Here is a 19,108-nt window from a genome sequence, read left to right on the forward strand (position 1 = left end):
CTGTTGGAATGTATGTGCTTTTGCTGGAAAGTACCCAATGGCAAAAAAAAAAAAAAAAAAAAAAACTTAGGGAAATCCTAGGGAAGTATATTCTTTTCACTAACACATGGAGATTATGATATCATAAAAATAAGCCTGCCATTACAACTGTTTTTCTTAACTTCAAAGATAGTTAAAGAAAGAAACAGCAAGAAATAATACCCAGGCTGACGGTTTATTCATAACCATGAAAAACTCCTCCACACCAAAAAGCCCTTAGTGTGCTCAATTAGGCTCTCAGGCACCTCCACTTGCCACCTTCAAGAGCTCCCCTAGTTGTGCTGCAAAGAATATATTTGATCCTGGAATGAAAACAGGAAGTGCTCACACACAAAGACACCACTTGCTCATACCAGTTTCGGACTGAAGTTTTTCTCCTTTGAAAACATGAGGGATAAAGCTCACACTTAGCGGATGTGGGACTTCTTTCAAAGCTATGTGTACAGAATCAGAAACAAATTAATTTTAAAGTGATGTAATATCATGCAGCCTTCTTGAAACTGCAGGTTCTAAAAACTCTGTCCTTTGTTCGTGGCAAAATGCTTTGCCCCTCTCTGGTGGTAAGGGAGCAGAATGAAGCCGACTTGTCAGGTGCTCCCTGATTTCACTCCTTGCCTATTAAAGCTTGTTTTGTGGGATTTTGTAAAGGTCTCTGTTTAGTAATAAAAATGTATTTTAAAGTATATCAACCTACAGAGACAGTGAACCCAGGTTAGGAGTAAATTCAGTTCTGTGTTACATTAGACAAACATTTTTCTTCTCCAACAAGTTCATTAAGACCATCTCATATTTTTTTATTGTACTGTATACATATTTTTGCGTGCACACCACACACACACCAAAGAGAGAAAGAGACTAGACTATTTTGCCTTTTAAGTAGGTCTCTTCATCTTGTTTAGACCTAGATAGTTTCTTTTCTTTTCTCAATAAGGTGATACAGTGTCAACATTAAGAGCACAGGACCTGGAACCTGCAACACAGTTATTTTGGATCTTGAGCATTGAGGTCTCTGTACCTCACTTTCCATATCTGTAGAATGGGGGCAGTTTTTAGAACCAACTTTGTAGGGTTGTTACAAGGATTAAATGAGACAATGTAATGCCTTCAGCTTCATCCCTGGCTCTTGTAATAAGGACATGTTATAACTATACTCCATATTTTAATCTAGTTGTATGGCTACCAGGAGATTTTGATCAGTAGAACTGGGCAACCAAAATTACCACATTCTTTCCTGGGACTGTGTGCAATAAAGAGGCTGGCTTTGAAGAACAAGTCCCACAGACCCCTCAGCAGAAGGGCACATAGTCTAACCTCCTGCTTCTTGAGACATGCAAACATTGGATGGCTGCCCTGTGGTGCTGGGTGATCAGAGAGACGTGGTGCTGGAGCATCCTGCTGAGCTGCCTGCGATGGGGTGGAAGGTAGAGAAGAAACTGGCTGTGCAATATTTCAGAAGGCCTCCTTTTAATAGAGGTGTCGCCCCCTTCTCCATAAGAGTTCTAGTACGAGACCAGAATCTAGAGTCCCCCGCTTGCTCAGAGTACCAGAGTCTGGGCTTTCTGAGAGACAGCACGGTGCAGGTTTTTCTAAAGGGTCCCTGGAAGTAAAATCAGACTTGGGTTTGAGCTCTGTGGTCCTGGGTAAGCTCTTCAACCTCTGAACCTACCTCCATATCTACAAAATGAAAAGACTGAATATGTGCTATGCTTAGCTGGTTAGGTTGCTCTGAGGCTTAGATGTTATGGTTCATTTGAAAACTGTTAGGTGCTGCAGGAATATCAGTACTTGGGTTGTTGGCTGTGTGCTTGGGATTCCAGCAGCTTGAGACCTCTGGTACCTCATGAAATCACTATGGGTGAGAGACATAGGGCTGTCCGCCTTGTTCTTGTTCTCTACCCCAGTGTTACCACGTGTTCATTTCTGTCGGGGTATCCATGGAGACACTGTGATCATGGCTATCATTGGACATCTTTTCAAGGGCCTCGAATGGTTCACTGAATCAGTATTTTGGGGACACTGATTATTTCTACTTGGAAATTAGTGCCCTGATGATTCTGAGATCAGTCTACGTTAATACCAGTTGCTAAAGGCCAAATTAGTACCAAATATAAAATGTTGGCCTTACACAATAAGAGATGGCCTTTCTCACATTCAGAGATACAGATGTGCATGGAATACAAGTGGGGCTTATGGACAGAGAGACGCTTGTGTGGAAGTGACTATTCGGAGTGCACAGCTGAAAACCACCAGCAGAAAGAGCTTCCTGCAGTCATGCAGCAGAGTGAGGCTGCCCATAGCCTTAGCCTCTGCATTGTTTTTCTGCCTGCCAGGAGAAAACATCTGTGAATTATTTGAATGGAACCTTATACTGGAGATCATCTGAATTGGTGTCATCTCTGTTTAATTTCAGGAAATGATGTCACAATGCATTAAATAACAATGCTGGGTGATTTATTTTCCTGTGGACATGCTGTCCTAAGCATTCCTCTTCTCTTGCAGTGTTTCCAATTAACTGTAAGCCTGAGTGTTCTTCCTATTTCATAATGATTTTGAGGGGTGGGGGCGGGAGATTGGGGTGGGAAGAGTAGTAATTTCAGAGGTTGCCGAGGTTCAAAGCTAATGGCACATCCATCATGTTCTTATTGGGACAGGAGGGTTCTGAACGTCAGGGCCGTGATCACCACTGGCAGCCTATAACCGTCTTGGTTTTAAAGAATGTCGAAAAAAGAAAGCCAGAACGTTCTGATCTTAGCTGTCCAAAGAGCCACTAGATAATTTTAATAGCGACCTGCAGACTGTGGCTTCTGCCTTTATCAAAGTTTCCATGCACTCCCTTCTTCAGTAAAGAATAGAGGACATAAGTCAATTCTGTGTGCCATCTGTCGTGGTTTTTACAATTTCTCAAATTAAAGAGACAGGCCAAAAATTTAATGTTATGTTGAATCCTAGGAACTCCTGTGGAAGGAATGAAATTGCCACTAAATTTACTTTGTCTCTCTTAAGGGGGAAAAAGAAAAAAAAGCATGCTGCTGTGTCATAACCTTTTACTTGTAGTTTCAATTTGGCATTTAGAATTGGCTTCTGAGGGCTTCTGCATGTGAAAGCCTGATGTGTTTGGGATTCAGCAGCCTTTGTCCACATACCAAATGATTTTGAGGTAAAGGCCCCAGGACAGCAGCAGCGGCAGTGGCCTTTCATGGGGGGATGAGATGTGGGTTCCCCAGTGCAAAAACATCTGGTAAGGCCTTTCAAAAGTACAGCAGACCATCTCGTTTAAAAAGAAGTTTGACCAAGCTAGACTTAGAAAATTAATTCCCAGATTATGAGCTGCTAGCTGACAGACACATTTTTAAAAATAAGTAACTGAGGGAGAAAATTGAAGAATGAAATGCTTATTAAATTACCATCAAAAAGAAACTAAAATAATTATCAGCTCAAAGTTTAGCACCCAATTTCATAAAATATCACTCTAAGTATAATTGTTTAAAAATACGTTAAAGAATTCAATGAGATGGAGAATTGAGGACCCTTGAATAAAAGAAAATAGAAAGCATGTGCAAATCTGAATATTCAGCTATTTAAAAACTCCAAGAATAGAGTGCCATTAAATGCTGTTTAGTGAAACCCGTGAATATTCATTCAGATCATAGAGAAAATTTCCATTTCTTCATTCCACATGACCACAGTTTGCAAGTGTGTTCCATAGAGAGGGAGTTGTTGGGAATTAAAGTCCACTTTGCCTGGGTTTTGAAAACACTCACTGTCCCTCACCTTTGCTGCAGGATAGGGTTGTAAAGTGACCTTATGATTCAGGATTGATTTTGATTTTAGAGACTGTTATTGTGCAGATTTCAGAGGACTCCTGGAAATGCCCTGCCTTCTCAGTGCTGTCATCTGTTTTTGCAATTTGAAACAGATTATGAAGCGCAAAGATAATATGAACGGGAGCCCGACTGCTCCTGTTAAGAAATAGTGACTTGGTGGGAAACATTAGTTGGTTGAGTGGAATTTGCCATATTACCTTGACATGCTGTGTACCACTTTCTAAATTGATTGGCAGCCGTTGTTTACAGTATGCAGCGTAATCACTGGCACTCTTTAAAGGTGTATTATCTTCTTAAAACATAATAGTAATGCCATTTTCATGCTTTTACATTTGCTATTCATATTTTGAACTGCTAAGTCCCAAATCTGCCAGAACTAATTTAAGTTGTTTTTATCTAATAGTGGATAAGTTGTCAAGTCACAATATAATGGCAGATCATTTTTCTTAAACTATGGTTTTACTTCTTGGTTATAATAGATAACATGAATATTTGTTGACTCTGACTTGATTGTCCACAAAAAGAAGAATTACAACTCAAGTGATTGTTATTGTGGAAATCTGTGGGATTCTTGTCTGTGATGACAAGAAATGAAGAGGATATAATGTAGTTATTCTGAGCATTATAGACAATTAACATGAGCCAGTGATCAGCCCTCTTCCAACCACTCTGCCCTGCAGTTTACTGATACCTGATTTGCCTAACATAGCCGAATAATGGAGATCCACTTTCTAATCCCAGCACCAAATCATGCTGCTCTTCATTTTCATCCTCCAGTTACCATATTATAACTATCTAGACTTCTTGCATTGTTCACCTACATTCACGAGTATTCTGGAATTAATTTTGACTTTGAAATATCTGTTGATTCCATTACTAAAAATTTTAAAAAGGGTAACCCCATAGCTCTGGTCATCCTACCGTTGTAAAATGGCTTATTTCTTACACTGGAACACCTTGTATGACCCTGTCCTAAGCCAACAATCAACAACCCAAGTGTTCTGGGGGTGGTGCTATCCCAGTCTTTCAAAAGAAAAAGGCTTTTATCAAACAAGAAGATGAGAAGGCGGGGTTATTCCCCCTAGGTTTGGTGACATGTTGGAACTCTCTCTAAAAGCAGCCTTACTTTTCTTTCCCTTGGTGAAAAGTTACAGGTTCCATTTAAATGTTTCAAGATACCTGCAGGCTGCTTGTGAGTTGTTACACTTGTTTTAAACTCTGCCTCTCAGTGAATTTAAAAAAAAAAATGGTAAGAATACATGGGCAATATGAGATCATTATTAGTCAATCAGAAGCTCGGTGTAGTTCTTGCCTCATTTTCTAGGAAACTAAGTTGAAGACCCATATGGCAAAAATCCCACCAATTACTTGATGGCACTTGATGAAGATCCCTCTTATTGCTTAATCCTGAAGCTTTTATGTTTGCTGGTGAACCGCTTAAGTGATAATCAAATATGACCACGTGGAAAGGCATCAGTTTTTAATATGACCTTTGTTACCAGTCTGGGAATCCTTTCAAGACAGTTTGAGGACTTTTTTGTTTGTTCGTTTCTTTTTTTGGAGCAAGTTTAAAGGAAAGTGTGATTTAGTTCTCTTTGGTCCTTATATGCCTATACTCTCTTGTCAATGTCCATCCCCTCTTCTGATTTGAAATGTGTATATAATCAGTTAAATAGAAAGAGGATGCTTAAATCCTTCTGAATCTATGGTTGGGTGTGATTGGAGGAGACAATGAAAATGTTTAGAATTCATAAACAAATCGATGTTTTCCTTCCTTTAGATAGTGAGGACAATCTGTTAGTTCTTTGTGCTCTATAAAAAACAAACAAACATTTGAGGGCAGGGAGAAAGAAATTCCTACTGTTTATAAGACTACAGAGGAATTCCCTTGGTGGCTCAGCAGTTAACAAACCCAACTAGGATCCATGAGGATACGGGTTCGATCCCTGGCCTCACTCAGTGGGTTAAGGATCTAGCCTTGCCATGAGCTGTGGTGTAGGTAGGTCGAAGACGTGGCTAGGATCCCGCGTTGCTGTGGGTGTGGTGTAAGTTGGCAGTTGTAGCTCTGATTCGACCCCTAGCCTGGTAACTTCCATATGCCACAGGTACAGCCCTAAAACAAACAAACAAACAAACAAACAAAAACTATATAAATATACCAGGGATAGCAGAGTTGGACCGATTTGAAGTTACTTGACCAGCGTCCTTGTCTCAACTCAGCCTTTTGCTCTCTGAGTTATCTTGGGCAAGTCAGTTCATTTTCTAAGTGCTGATTTTCTCATCTCGTGGTTTTGAGGGTTAGCTGAGATTAGAAATAGCCCTTGGAAAAGAGCAGGATGCTCTGCAAGTATAAAATGTTGTTCCTTAATATTTTCTTTTTTTTTTTTTTTTTTTTTTTTTTTTTTTTTTTTTTTTGGTCTTTTTTTTTTTGTCTTTTTGTTGTTGTTGTTGTTGTTGTTATTGTTGCTATTTCTTGGGCCGATTCTGCGGCATATGGAGGTTCCCAGGCTAGGGGTTGAATCGGAGCTGTAACCACCAGCCTACGCCAGAGCCACAGCAACACGGGATCCGAGCCGCGTCTGCAACCTACACCACAGCTCACGGCAACGCCGGATCGTTAACCCACTGAGCAAGGGCAGGGACCGAACCCGCGACCCCATGGTTCCTAGTCGGATTCGTTAACCACTGCGCCACGACGGGAACTCCCTGTTCCTTAATATTTTCATATAATGCACTGAAGTAATTAATTTGTTCTGTCTTAGCTCCATGAGACTTGAGGTTGGATATGGATGAAACACTCTTCAGAGAAAAATATTGTACTTGTTTCTCTGGACCTAAGTCTGTTGTGGAATGAGGATGAAATCCTACAGTCAGCATGATATGCACAAGGAAAAAGGGCACAAGATCTTATGCACCATTAATACTGTGGCCCTAGTGTTATTGGTAGCATGAGTCTAAGTAACTTAGGAAATTGCACAAACTCACACCTCAGAGAAGGGGCTAAATGATAGCAAACTAACCTCACAATGAACTCATTCCTTCTGGTGTTGTTACAGCTTTGGAATCAGCTCCTTGGAGAGTTGGATATCTCTGTTCTTTGTCCGTAAACTTTTGTCCTGAGAATTAATCAGTTCACCAGCTTTTCATCCTGGCCAAGCTGGCGAGGATGAGCAGCTTTACATCTCTAAAATGGCAGTCTCAAAGGCCCACTCTAAAGAAGGTGGAATCCTCTGAGAGACACAGAATTATCTCATTGCAGCCAGAGACTAGTAGGGTTATTGTCATTATTATTTGAAGATAGTTTCAACCTGGATGCTAAATCAGGCTGCATTTGATTCTATGTTCAGAGATTTGTGGATGCTACAGCTCTTAAGACAGAATTCTCTTTGGCTGAAGCCTAGACTAGGTGTGGGAGAATAATGGGAAAAACTTTGTAAGGTATATTGAGACCTTAGGTTTAGACACATAAGCCAGATATCTGGGTGGGGGGTCCTCTGCAGACATTAGAAATGATGAGACTGCAATTTGAGAGTTTGGGCTGCTCTTTGTAGAAGGAGTGCTTGAAACCATGGCAAAGGTAAGGAAGGAAGCAAGCTCAGAGAGAGGGGATTTGAGAATAGAAACTTTAAAGAAAAACTGCATTTAAAGGGAAGAAGAGAGAAAGTAATGAACAGAGATAAAGAAATCAGACCAGTAGGAGTGTAATCAGATCATATGAAGAAAGAAGGAGTTTCAAAGTAGAGGAAGTAGATTCTGCAGAAAGGTCAAGGACAATGGTATTGACTAAAAATAAACCTGTGGATTTGGCACTTGGGAGTCAGGGTCTAGCTTTGAAGTCCAAGGATTGAGGAGTGAGCAGGCAAAGCTGGAAGGGCACAAAGGAAGAAGAGAGGACCATGGGTGGGAGAGGCACCCTTTACTGGCAGGGGTGGAATGGGTGGATCAGCTGTTGCGCCAGCTGTGGGAAGGGATCCAGGACAGAGGGACTGAGATGTAGTGTAGGGGGTGAAGGTCAGGGTAGGGTCGGGGTGGGGTCGGTGTTTGAATGAAGAGAATTCATTGAAGAGAATGACAGTGGATAATGCAAGGTTCAAGAAGAAGAAGCCAATGAAGGTGGGGTCAAAACATAGGTAGGAACTGGGTAGGAGGCAGACACGGTTTGTAGAGTAGGAAGAAGGCTGAAGGAAGGAGGAACTGTGGAGTGTCATCCAGGGCAAAGTGGGAAGGCACCTCAGGGCAGCCTGGAGCAAAGAGGGCCAGGCTGGAATGGACCTGCTCCACTTTATTGTAGATTTCTTAGGCAGAGCTCAGGTACCTGGGAGCATGAGCATAAAAGCAGACAACAAGAAAAACCTAAGCCTGGAACTGACAGCCTGAATGAGAGGGAGGGGTTTAGTTAGAGAATTCTTTAAATGGCTGATGGAGTAAGTCAAAATTCCCATGAGATATTCTTTCCTTGGATTGTGACTGAAAAAGGATTCTGTGGTTCATTTGAATAATGAAACAGTTAAGAAAAGTCAAGATTTTTTTGCAAGAGAAAAATGAGAGAGGAGGTCTTGCACTGAGTATTATTAAAATAGATTATAAAGCTACCAGGAGTGGCACTGGGTAAAACAGGCAGAATGATCATTTGATCAAGATAAGAGTACACAAATTAATATGAATATATGGAGATATGCATTAATTTTAAGGGCCTCACTTCAAATCAATTGAGGAAAAAAAGAATTCAATAAATATTTTTTGGTTAGTGGTTTAACTGTTTTTGAAAAAACAATCAATACTCTCCATCAAAATAAAATAAGTCCCATGTTTAAGTGTTTTTTGAAGTAGATTTAACTATTTCGCTTTCCTTTATTTAATGAAATCCCTTCAGAGCATCAAGAAAAATGTTGATAGATTTAATTAAACAAAAATAAAAATTAAGAGTTTGTGAATGTCAAGAAAACACCATAAAATAAAGGCAAATATTAAACTGGTAAAAACTATGGACAGCATCATATAGCATGCAAAGGATTAGTGACCTTAATAAATAAGTTCTTCAAATCAATAAGGAAATAAAATGCAGTGAATAAAAAGGCAGAGAGGAATAGGTCTATTCACAAAAGAAGATATTCAAATGGCCAATAGGCATTTGAAAAAATGTTCAAGGTAATTAGTAACTGAATCAATTTTTAAATCAGTAAGAAAATATTTTTTCTATGAAGTAAAGAAAAACTAGTGTTCACTGTTCATATTGGATACCTACCTTGAAAATGACTACAAATAGTAACTTAGTCTTTCTGGAATTTAAACTGATAATATGTATTACTCATTGTGGTCTTATCCTTTGATCCAATAATTTAGTTTCTAGGCATTTATGATAGAGAAGTAGTAAGAAGCCTATGTAAAAATAAAGCACAATTGTGTATAAATATATTATTTATGACAATAAAACCTGGAATATTCTGTAATATCCTATTATAACAGTGGAATATTGTGGAATATTACATAATCATGAAAATGTATATTCTCAAAAACATATATATTTGAGATATGGAAAATCTCTTAATATCTTACCAGGTGAAATAAAACAGATAAGGCAGTGTGCATCATATGATCACAGTTTTATAAAAGAAAGTATTTAAAGATATATGCCTAGAACAACAAATGAAAATGTTAACATGATTTATCTTTGGGTGGTGACATCTAGGTGACTTTTTTACTTTCTTCTTTATAATTATCCATATGTTTTACATTGTCTATCAAATGTGTGTTGTGTTTGTGATACAAGACAATACATTTTATTTTAGTAAAGAGCCATGCTGGGTAGAGGGCTAATAAAGTGTGACAATACAGTGGGAATACAGGAAGCCTACTGGGAGGTTGCTAGTCCAAATGAATATTAAGAGGAAGAACAGAGAAGCAGGGAAGAGCATTTTAAGGTCTGTGATCTTGGAAATGTAGCATCTCTGCTTGATGAAATCCAGGGCTGGGGAAGTAGAGATGGATGACATTGAAATAAGAGAAGCAAAACATTAGAAATGTTTTTACTGCCTGCCTTTCTTTCTTTCTTTCTTTCTTTCTTTCTTTCTTTCTTTCTTTCTTTCTTCCTTCCTTCCTTTCTTTCTATCTTTCTTTCTTGCTTTCTTTTTTTCTTTCTTTCTTTCTTTCTTTTTGTCTTTTTAGGGCCACACCCACGGCATATGGAGGTTCCCAAGCTAGGAATCTAATTGGAGCTGCTGTTGCTGCCACCCTATGCCAGAGCCACAGCAACGCCAGATCCAGCCATGTCTGCCACCTGCACCACAGTTCACAGCAACACCAGATCCCTAACCCACTGAGCAAGTCCAGGGATTGAACCTGAAACCTCATGGTTCCTAGTTGGATTCATTTCTGCTGCACCAAGGCAGGAACTCCGCCTTCCCAGTATATGCATATTGAATCATATGATCACAGTTTTAAAGTAGAGGCAAGTGTTAGGGGGGTGAGGAAGATTCTAGCAGGTACAGAAACCTTTGAGGAAAATAGAGGTGGCTTAGAGGTCCACATTATTCACCACAGTGGAGAGGAATAGCAGCAAATGCTGTGACCTTCATGAGAAGAGTGGGTGGAAAGTTTTAGGTTAGGCTCTGAGAGCAGGGAGTGAGAGAGATAAAGGGAAAGACAACAGTCTGACTTCTCTTCACAGATTCCAGAGGGACTGGAAGGAGGGAAAACGGGTGGCTTTAGCAAAAGAATGTCTTAGTTCAGTCTGCCGTAACAAATACCACAGACAGGGTCGGGGCAGGGGTGGGGGAGGCTTAAACAACAGAAATATATTTTCTCACAGTTCTGGAGGCTGGGAATCCAAGATCAAGATGCTGGCAGCATGGGTGTCTGGTGAGAGCTCTCTCTCTGGGTTGCAAATAACTGCCTTCTTATGCATCCTCGCATGGCCTTTCTGTAGTGTGTGTGTGTGTGTGTGTGTGTGTGTGTGTGTGTGTGTGTGTGTGTGTAGAGAGAGAGAGAGATCTTTCTCACTTCCTCTTCTTATAAGGCCGCCAATCCTATGAGATTAGGACCCCACCCTGATGACCTCATTTAACCTAAATTATGTCCTAAAAGCCCTGTCTTCAAATACAATCACAATGGGGTCAACATATGAAGTTTGCGGGGACACAGTTCACACCATAGCAGAGCTTCTTAGTGATCTTTCAGGATAAACTCCAGTTTCAAAAAGTCAAGGATATGGAAGCTATGTTTGTAGAAAAGATCAACGTTATTTTTATTCCGTGACACAGAGGTGAGGAAAAGGGCAAAGGGAGTCAGTTAACTTAGGATGGGGAGACAAAAACACAGGACCAGAGTGCCAAGAGTTGGGCTATGAGGGCCTCGGCTTATAAAGCTCTCTAGGATATGGAGGAAGATTGGAGTAGAGAAACCACCATAACAAGCCCTAAAATGTTTCCCCAGATTGCAGCAAAGAAGGTGTGGGGACAACTACTCATTCGGCTAAAAGAAACCACAAACTGAGTTCTTATTTTGATCATGCTCAAGGTTTGTTTGATCTAGCTGCTTTTCCTTGGAGTTCAGTTTTACGTATGCTTCGGCGCCCCCAACCAGCTTGTATTATGTTCAGGACTTTTTTCCCCTGTCTTTCTTTCCCTCCTTCGGTGTTTCGATCGGGGAGGGGCAGGCCTGGCTCCCTCCCTGGCTGGTCAGGCTGTGCTCTTGACCCTTCCTTAGGACCTGTGATTAATACGCGCTTTGTAGTGGGGACTTGGCCAGCCCCAGGCTCCACAGGACGCGATTCATAATTCACAGAGAGCAGGAGGAGCAGGGTCTTTGTGGTGGCTTGTTTGCTCTCTGCCTCACAGAAAGCAATGCGTTCTGACCTTCACTGTTATCTAATCAGGAAGTAGACAGTCCTGGCGTGTGCTTGAGTCCTCCTAGGGCTCTCGACAACTGTAAATTATGTTCTAGCTCCCCGGATCTGGGGCATGCCACACTTTACATTACTATTGTGGATCTTAAAATAAACAGCATTGCAAGCTGTTTATTTTGGTGTTACTATGTATGCAATTTTGAAACAGTGGTTACTTAAACAAATGTCTCTGTTCCCACAGCACTTGAAAGCCAGTGTTTGCTCCTGTGGTTTTGGGTTTTGTCACTTCTGTTTGGATTATAGTTGAAATCCATGCTGTGAGCGATTGGAATGGACCTGGCGGCACCTAAGAGGGGACCCGTTGTTGGGTCCTGCCCTTCACTGCGTGCAGCCACCTTCCCTCCTCCCCATACTCCCCCTACCCTCCTTAGGGCCATAATGCACAGGCACAAACCTGAGGCTCTTCTTTTCTCCATGGGGCGCTCAGTGTTTATCCCTGTGAGTCATCTGGAGGGTCCTTTTAGTTCCTGGATGCTGTGCAGTTTAACTAAATAAGTGGTATCTGTGATGATTCTGTAACAAAATACTACTTACTCCCAAATGCTCATTTAAGATTGTCATCCATGTGCTGTGGATACAGTGCCTATTATATTGACACAGCTGGGGCAAGATGAATGAGAGAGGGAGCAGTGGGCAAAATATATGTAACTTTTTTCTTTCTTTCTTTCTTTCTTTTTTTTTTTTGCTTTTTTAGGGCTGCACTGTGGCATATGGAGGTTCCCAGGCTAGGGGTTGAATTGGAGCTGTAGGTACTGGTCTACACCACAGCCATAGCAATGCAGGATCCTAACCCACTGAGCGACGCCAGGGATCAAACCCACGTCTTCATGGATACTAGTTAGATTTGTTCCTGCTGAGCCACAACGGGAACTCCAGATGTAACATTTTGACAGCAACTTGCCTAGTGCCCTTGAGTCCTTCCACCTCCACTGCAAACAGGGGTGAAATAGAAACGGCCTGGGTCTTAACACAAACAATACTTGTGGGCAAGACTTTGGTTTGACTCACAAGAGGCCACTGACTTAGCACTGTTTCTTTGGGCAAATTCTTCAACATCTCCAAGTCTTCATCTGTAAAATGGGTAGTGTTGTCTGAGTGGCAGGAGGGATGGATGAAATAGACTATGTGAAACAGCCCATCTCAGTACCTGTGACCAGAGAACTGGTACTCGGTCATTAGTCTTTCTCTTCTTCCTCCATCCCTCCCACCAGGAAGTGAATTAGAGCTGGAGGGTGGTCTGATCATAGTCCCCTTGGCTTGAAGCTGCAGTTAATGCAATTTGAGACCCTCAGCATCTGAGCTGGCCTGCTGGGTGGTGCTTGGGATAGTCATTATCTTGAATCTGCTTACCCACCACCCCACCTCCCACAGATTTCCCTCTCCATTCCCTGCCCCACTTTTACAGAAAGAAGCAGAGGCTGATTTGAAGTTCTGTATTATGTGTGTCTGTCCCACTCCCTGCTATTAGTGAAGAAATGTCTAAAAGCAAATTGTAATCTTTTCTCCACCTCGATGACGTAAATTTCTTCTGTTGGACTGGTACATCATAAGGGAACTTTGGAAATAGATTTGCTGGTTACCGAATGGATGGATGAAAACCTGTGGGTTCTTGGGTATTTCAAGAAGTCCAAATTCCAGTTGTATAATTTATTGCCTTTTATACTCAGGCCAAAAATTAGTCTATAGAAGTTTAATGTTATTCTCATAATTCAGTTGTGTTAATGAAGTAAAATTTTTTAGGGATATGTAGTTGTTATTTATGTTTTCTTCAAAAATCAACACCCCTTTGAAAAATTTAGGTTATAAGGCAATTATATTGAAATTGCATAGTATAATAAGTCTAAAATACTAATGAGATGATGTGACTCTTACTGGCTAGATAGGCACATTTTTGTCTCTTCTAAAGCTTGTATACAAGGCACTATGCTGTGAAGAAGTGAAAAAAATATTCCTTGAGTCATTTAGATACAGGCTAGATACAATAATTGTTTTTTGTTACTGTTTCTCATTACTGTTTTGAGTGGGTAGGTTTTTTATTCCAAATATAAAGAAACTACTCAGCAATCACAGAGAAGTTGAAAGTTTGAGTAAGACTTAAATGCCTCTTATTAGCTGAGTTGCAGTAGCACATTATTTAACCTTATAACAGCCTAAGTTTCTTCCTTTGTCAAGTGGGGGTAATAATAACTCCTCCTCCCTGGGTTGTCAGGATGGAGGAAGAAGATAATGCATTTATCCCACCATCTGCCTTAAACACCAGTGACGGTGAGTTCTTATCATTATGTTGGCCCTTTAAGGGGGAAACATTTTTTAATTTTTCATAATTATTTTGAAGGTGAAATAAGTTCTGTTTTTGGTGTCATTTGCTCAACTCTGTCCTAAACATTCATTTCCCCAGAAGGAACTAACTATAAACACCTAAGGGAGATATGAGATAGAAATAAATGGGGAATAATGTAGGACTGTAACTAGGTGATCTCCATTTTCTCTCTTCAAAGCTAAGAGTGTGAGCAGGACTTCCATCCTCCCTATGGTTGGCCAACCTCATGACATACTCTAGTTAGTGGTGTTTTTCTTTTTCCATCTGCTTACTACCTCCCTAATAATGAGGCCTAATCTGGCAAGCCTTCTGTATCTGTGAATTCTTTCTCCCCAGTTTTGGCCACCTCCAGCCAGCTCCTGTACTATCTTTTTTTTGATTGTCTGGTTTGACTGCATTTCCATCCTTCCTCATTTCTTTAATCCCTTATAGGTCACTTGCATCTGGAGTTCTGATAATTATATTGTTTTCTATTGGTTTGCCTCATCCAAAGCAGCTTAAAATTTGTATCAAGAAGAGGGTAAAGGACGATGTACTTTTTCGCCCCAATAACATTTGATGGCATAGGGACAACTGTGTGTTTGTTAAAAAGCAGTTAGCACAAATTAGAAATACTTCACAACAGATGTGTTTTGTGAAAGGATATGCTAAAAAATTAAACAGAGAATACTTTCCGGTTATAAATTTAGAAAAATATTGTGCAGTGAAGCAAATTTACAATTCATTTAAAATCAACCTTTTTATAGAGTGTGTGCCTTCACGATAAAATTTTGACAATTCTGCAATTTGTTTCAGTGTTTCATTGAGGGGGTGGAAATCCATCTGCTAGTTATTTTGGGGGACACCATTACATCAATAAAATGATTCCAAAGTCATACACAGACTTCATTTTAAATTAATGTGTAGCTGTTTTAAGTCTAACTGACTTAGTTCAAGGTAAAAATTTCCTATTATATGCATAAGAGTAGGAATTTCTTTTTTCTTTCTGTCAAACACAATCCCAGGGTACTGTACTCTCCAGGAACATTTGGGGGCCCTAGGTTCTTACAGACGTTTCTTATTTTTACTTCTCTGACCCCCTTTTCAGCTGCTGGAGGGGCATTTTTTTTTTTTTATGTTGCTACCGTTGATACAGTTGCTATTAATCACTGTCTGCCACGTTGTGACGGTTGTGACGTAGGTTCTAATAACATCCCATTGAGTGGCTTTTGCAAGCTGGAGGCTTACCAACACCACTAGCCTTTGATATTCGACTCACACCAGGAAAAAGAAAATGGAGAGTTAAAAAAAAAAAAAAAAACCCTGCAAATAGAAAAAAAAAGAACAAAAACTGGAGAAAACATAGTGAAATCAAAAACAGATAGCTTTCTGTGTGCAGCTTTTTTGCCATGGGAGCCGCAAAGCTATAAATCTCAGTCACGTTGTTTGAACACTGAACGTGATGCTGCTAAATTTATCATTCATTCTTTGTTGTTTCTGGGAGGGTAGTAGCTCGCTGACTTAGCTAACTGTGGTTCCTGTCCCCTACCAGTAACATTTCATTTTTTTCTCCAAATTAAATAAAAAATAGTATTTTGCTGGATTGAAGGATACTAAAGGATTAGACCAGTTATAGGGAAAAGAAGGAGAGAAGACTGGCTTGGAGTCATCCATTTGTTGGGTGACTGAGATTTCTCCCAACTCTGGACTGTGGGGCTGGAGTGCTTTTCTTTTATGATAGAAGGAAAGGGTATACACATCTCCTGCTATATACTTGAAAAAATTTAAATCCATAAGTAGAATTGAAAAAGCATAAAGGAAGAAAGTTCACCACCATGAGCAAATCTGGAGCCCGTTGGAGATACCCTCCTTTTGTTTGCACTCATATTCTATATTGCAGGGGGAGAAAAAGGTAGAAAGCAAGCCTGCTACAGATGTGACTAGCTATGAATATTCATGAGTGCCGATGAAGCTCCACTGCTACAGCACCCAGGCCTTTCTGATCTCCATCTTGCAGAAATGCCCCCTCCCCACTCCCGACCCGGTACTTCCTCCACTTCCCCCACCTCAAATCTGCCCTCCCTGACCAGCCCTTGAACAAGACTGCAGTTTATTTCTATCACAGCCTGGCATGATACAGCGATCAGCAGCCTTAGAAGTATGTGTGTGTGTGTGTGTGTGTGTGTGTGTGTGTATACTCTTGCATCAAAACAAAGGGGGGAAAAGAAAAAAATGTAATTATCCACAGTTTTACGAATCCAACTCCCCTTAATGTTCATTATTTAAACCAGCAGCAATTACAAGTTCAAAGGGGTTTAGAGGGCCAGCAACCCGCATAATCACTGCCAAATTAAGCGGGACTCATTCGTCACAGGAGAGTACACCCTGAGCAGTGAATCATGCATGCCGTGACAGGCTCTGATTTACATAAAGCAGAAATCTGTGCCCTCTGGGGCTGTGCCTTACTCCATCTCGGTAGCCCAGTGGTATGTGATTTTCTTTTGGTGTTGGGAAGCTGATCCAACTTCATACGTGGTAGAGCCTGCCACTAACTGTTGACAGTAGTGACTCACTTTAGTGTGAGCTTGCATTCAAAGAACAGGCTGGGCCGTGAGGCAGGCGAAATTCTCATTCTTGCAAAGAAAAGAAATTGCTCCCCTAAAGTTTCTGAATTAGGTACTTTAGTAGTTCAAAAGAACAGGAGCTTTGGAGGAGTTGCATTTCCTTTTATCCCAATCTGTTCAGGTCTGTAGTTAAAATCAGTGATACTAATAAAGAAGCAAAGCCCCTTGGACCCAAGACCTCAGCTTGACTAAGGGAGTAATCCCTTCCCCACCCTTAAGGCATTGAGAGATGCCCCCTAAGGCTCTTATCCACTGACACTGGGTGTGTAACCTAATGATGGTTGGGGTCCATCATTGAGGAAACCTGTGCCCTGAAGCTGGGCTTTATTATACCAAACTTTAGAGGGCTTTCAGTTGGATAGTTCAGGGAACCTGGCTGAGAGTTATTATTGGCCTTTGAGATCACTTGTGTGTAAATAATAAAAATCCTAGAATTGAGTTCAAGTGGAAACGCATTAGTTTCATTATAATGATGGAAGACAACACAACAATATGTGTAGCACAACAATATGCTTTCTATCTCCAGCTCTTCACTGTTCTTGGATGTTCTCTCTCATCTCTTAGGCAAAGCCTCATGCTCAATTGTTACTTGTTTTCCCTCTTTTGGAGAGAACTTATCTTTTCACCCGTGACTAAGTCACCTTGATATTATGTCACACACACACACACACACACACACACACACACACACGTGTCATTCTCTCTTCCTCTTTTCTCAGATACAAAGCTGCATCTGTACTTAGGATTTGAAGTGTTTGGGGTTTGAGAATTAGGTTGGCAATTTCAGAGATTACCTACATTTATATTTTTGGGCTGGCTTTGAAGTGCAGATAATGGTCTTGTGGTTTTGTCTCTTGTAACCGGGTCTACCGACACATATATCAAAAGAGCATGACTTTAAAAGTTCCTTGAAGCGGATCAGTGTAGTATTTGAAGCCATGTGACAAAATGGACCCAAGACATCCTCAGACCAGCTTCCTGGTGCTCTGCGCCACGGATGGGGCTTTTCCACTGCCACCAGGCAAAGACCCCAGGAGTTCCACCTTGAACTCCAGCCTCTGGAAATTCCTGTGCCCTGGGTTATTTCCTATATTCTCCTCCTTGAAAGTCTTCACTAAGTGGAGACTCGGGATATTCCAGGGTTAAGTTACAGGTAAGACAATATGTTTATACTGGAAAGGGAAATAAGTCAGGGATCTAATTCTGAGTTAGTCTAGTTAAACCATGCCTGTATTAGCCAGGTCAAATGGGCAGTTAATTTAACCTCTCTGAGCTCATCTTCTCTCCTAATACATAAGTTGTAAGGAGCGGTAGTTTTTGTTACTTTATTGAATTACCAAAGTTCTGGACTCATCAAGGTTGTTTGAGTTCCTCCCAAAATCATCTTTCTTCTTCTCTTTTGTTCCTCTTTGTTCCTCAGGAGTAAGATTCTTTCCACCCCATTTCCTCAGGCTTTGTCCTCAAATGTTGGCTGAGTTTTTCCATATGTAAGGTGCCATCTGGTTTTCTGAGTGGAAGGATTCTTCTGGACTCTTGAAGTCTTCCAGCCCAGTTTTCATTCTCCCACCCACAACTCTAGTGCCTTAGTGAAGCATCATCAACATTTTGACCTCTGTCCTCCTCCTCTTGTTTCCTGCTTAAAAAAACCAACAGAATACCCCCAGGTTTTAGGGTCACTGAGATTGAAATACACATTTACAGAACAAGATTGGTAGATGAGTTTACACACTGTAATGTACCTCAGAAAGTTGTGTTGAAGAAAGATCCTTCTAAGCTTTCATATGTCTCTCTGAAAATGAAGTCAAGGGTCTACAAGTCCAAATGAGAATTATAAGTAAATTACTTAAAAATATCGTAACAAAGAATTTAAGGTAATTGAATTTTGTGTACACTAGGGTAATTTTAGTTAGCAAACTGACAGAAATAGCCACATGATAGTTAATTTGTGCTGTATATAACATAGAAATATGAGTGGAACAGAAGCACATACATGTACACACATGTGCATGTGCCTGGACACACAGCAGACAAGCAAATTGTGGGAAGGTGAAACCCATACAAAATTAAGTAAAATTAAGGAAAGATTCATGGCATTCTCTCAGTACAATTCATGGGACTTTTCAGTGAGCACACATCACCTGTGGGGCTTTTTGTAACCGGCCTTTGAAGAGAATGTAGATTCTGAGGTTCAGGTAGTGATGAAAATGCATGCTTTCTGTGCAAACAAATTGTACCACTCTCCATTCATATCTTTTTTTTTTTTCTTTTAGCAATCTTTAGTTTCTAACATGGCGGTACCATTGGGAAAGGACTGAGGTACAGGGAGATGTTTTAATGATCAAATTCCACCTTTCTTTGGTCCAGCCTCTATAAAATCTTACTGCTATATTGAGCCAAAGTACCCATCAATGTTCCTTTT

General features: G+C 40.6%; 1 protein-coding gene and 1 long non-coding RNA gene across 24 annotated transcripts in view; both read left to right on the plus strand.

Moving 5' to 3' along the window:
- MEIS2 (Meis homeobox 2) overlaps window positions 1-19,108 on the plus strand; it is a 209,578-nt gene that overhangs the window by 69,331 nt on the left and 121,139 nt on the right.
- Window positions 3,253-8,923, plus strand: LOC146406406 (uncharacterized). The gene is made up of 2 exons (XR_014814530.1): window positions 3,253-5,908; window positions 6,376-8,923. It is a non-coding gene; the product is annotated as an uncharacterized LOC146406406 (long non-coding RNA).

Source organism: Sus scrofa, chromosome 1 (genome assembly GCF_054392235.1).
Source record: "Sus scrofa isolate SSC_HxYL_T2T_F1_AM1 chromosome 1, Sscrofa_HxYL_maternal_Yorkshire_Landrace_v2.0, whole genome shotgun sequence".
NCBI lineage: Eukaryota > Metazoa > Chordata > Mammalia > Artiodactyla > Suidae > Sus > Sus scrofa.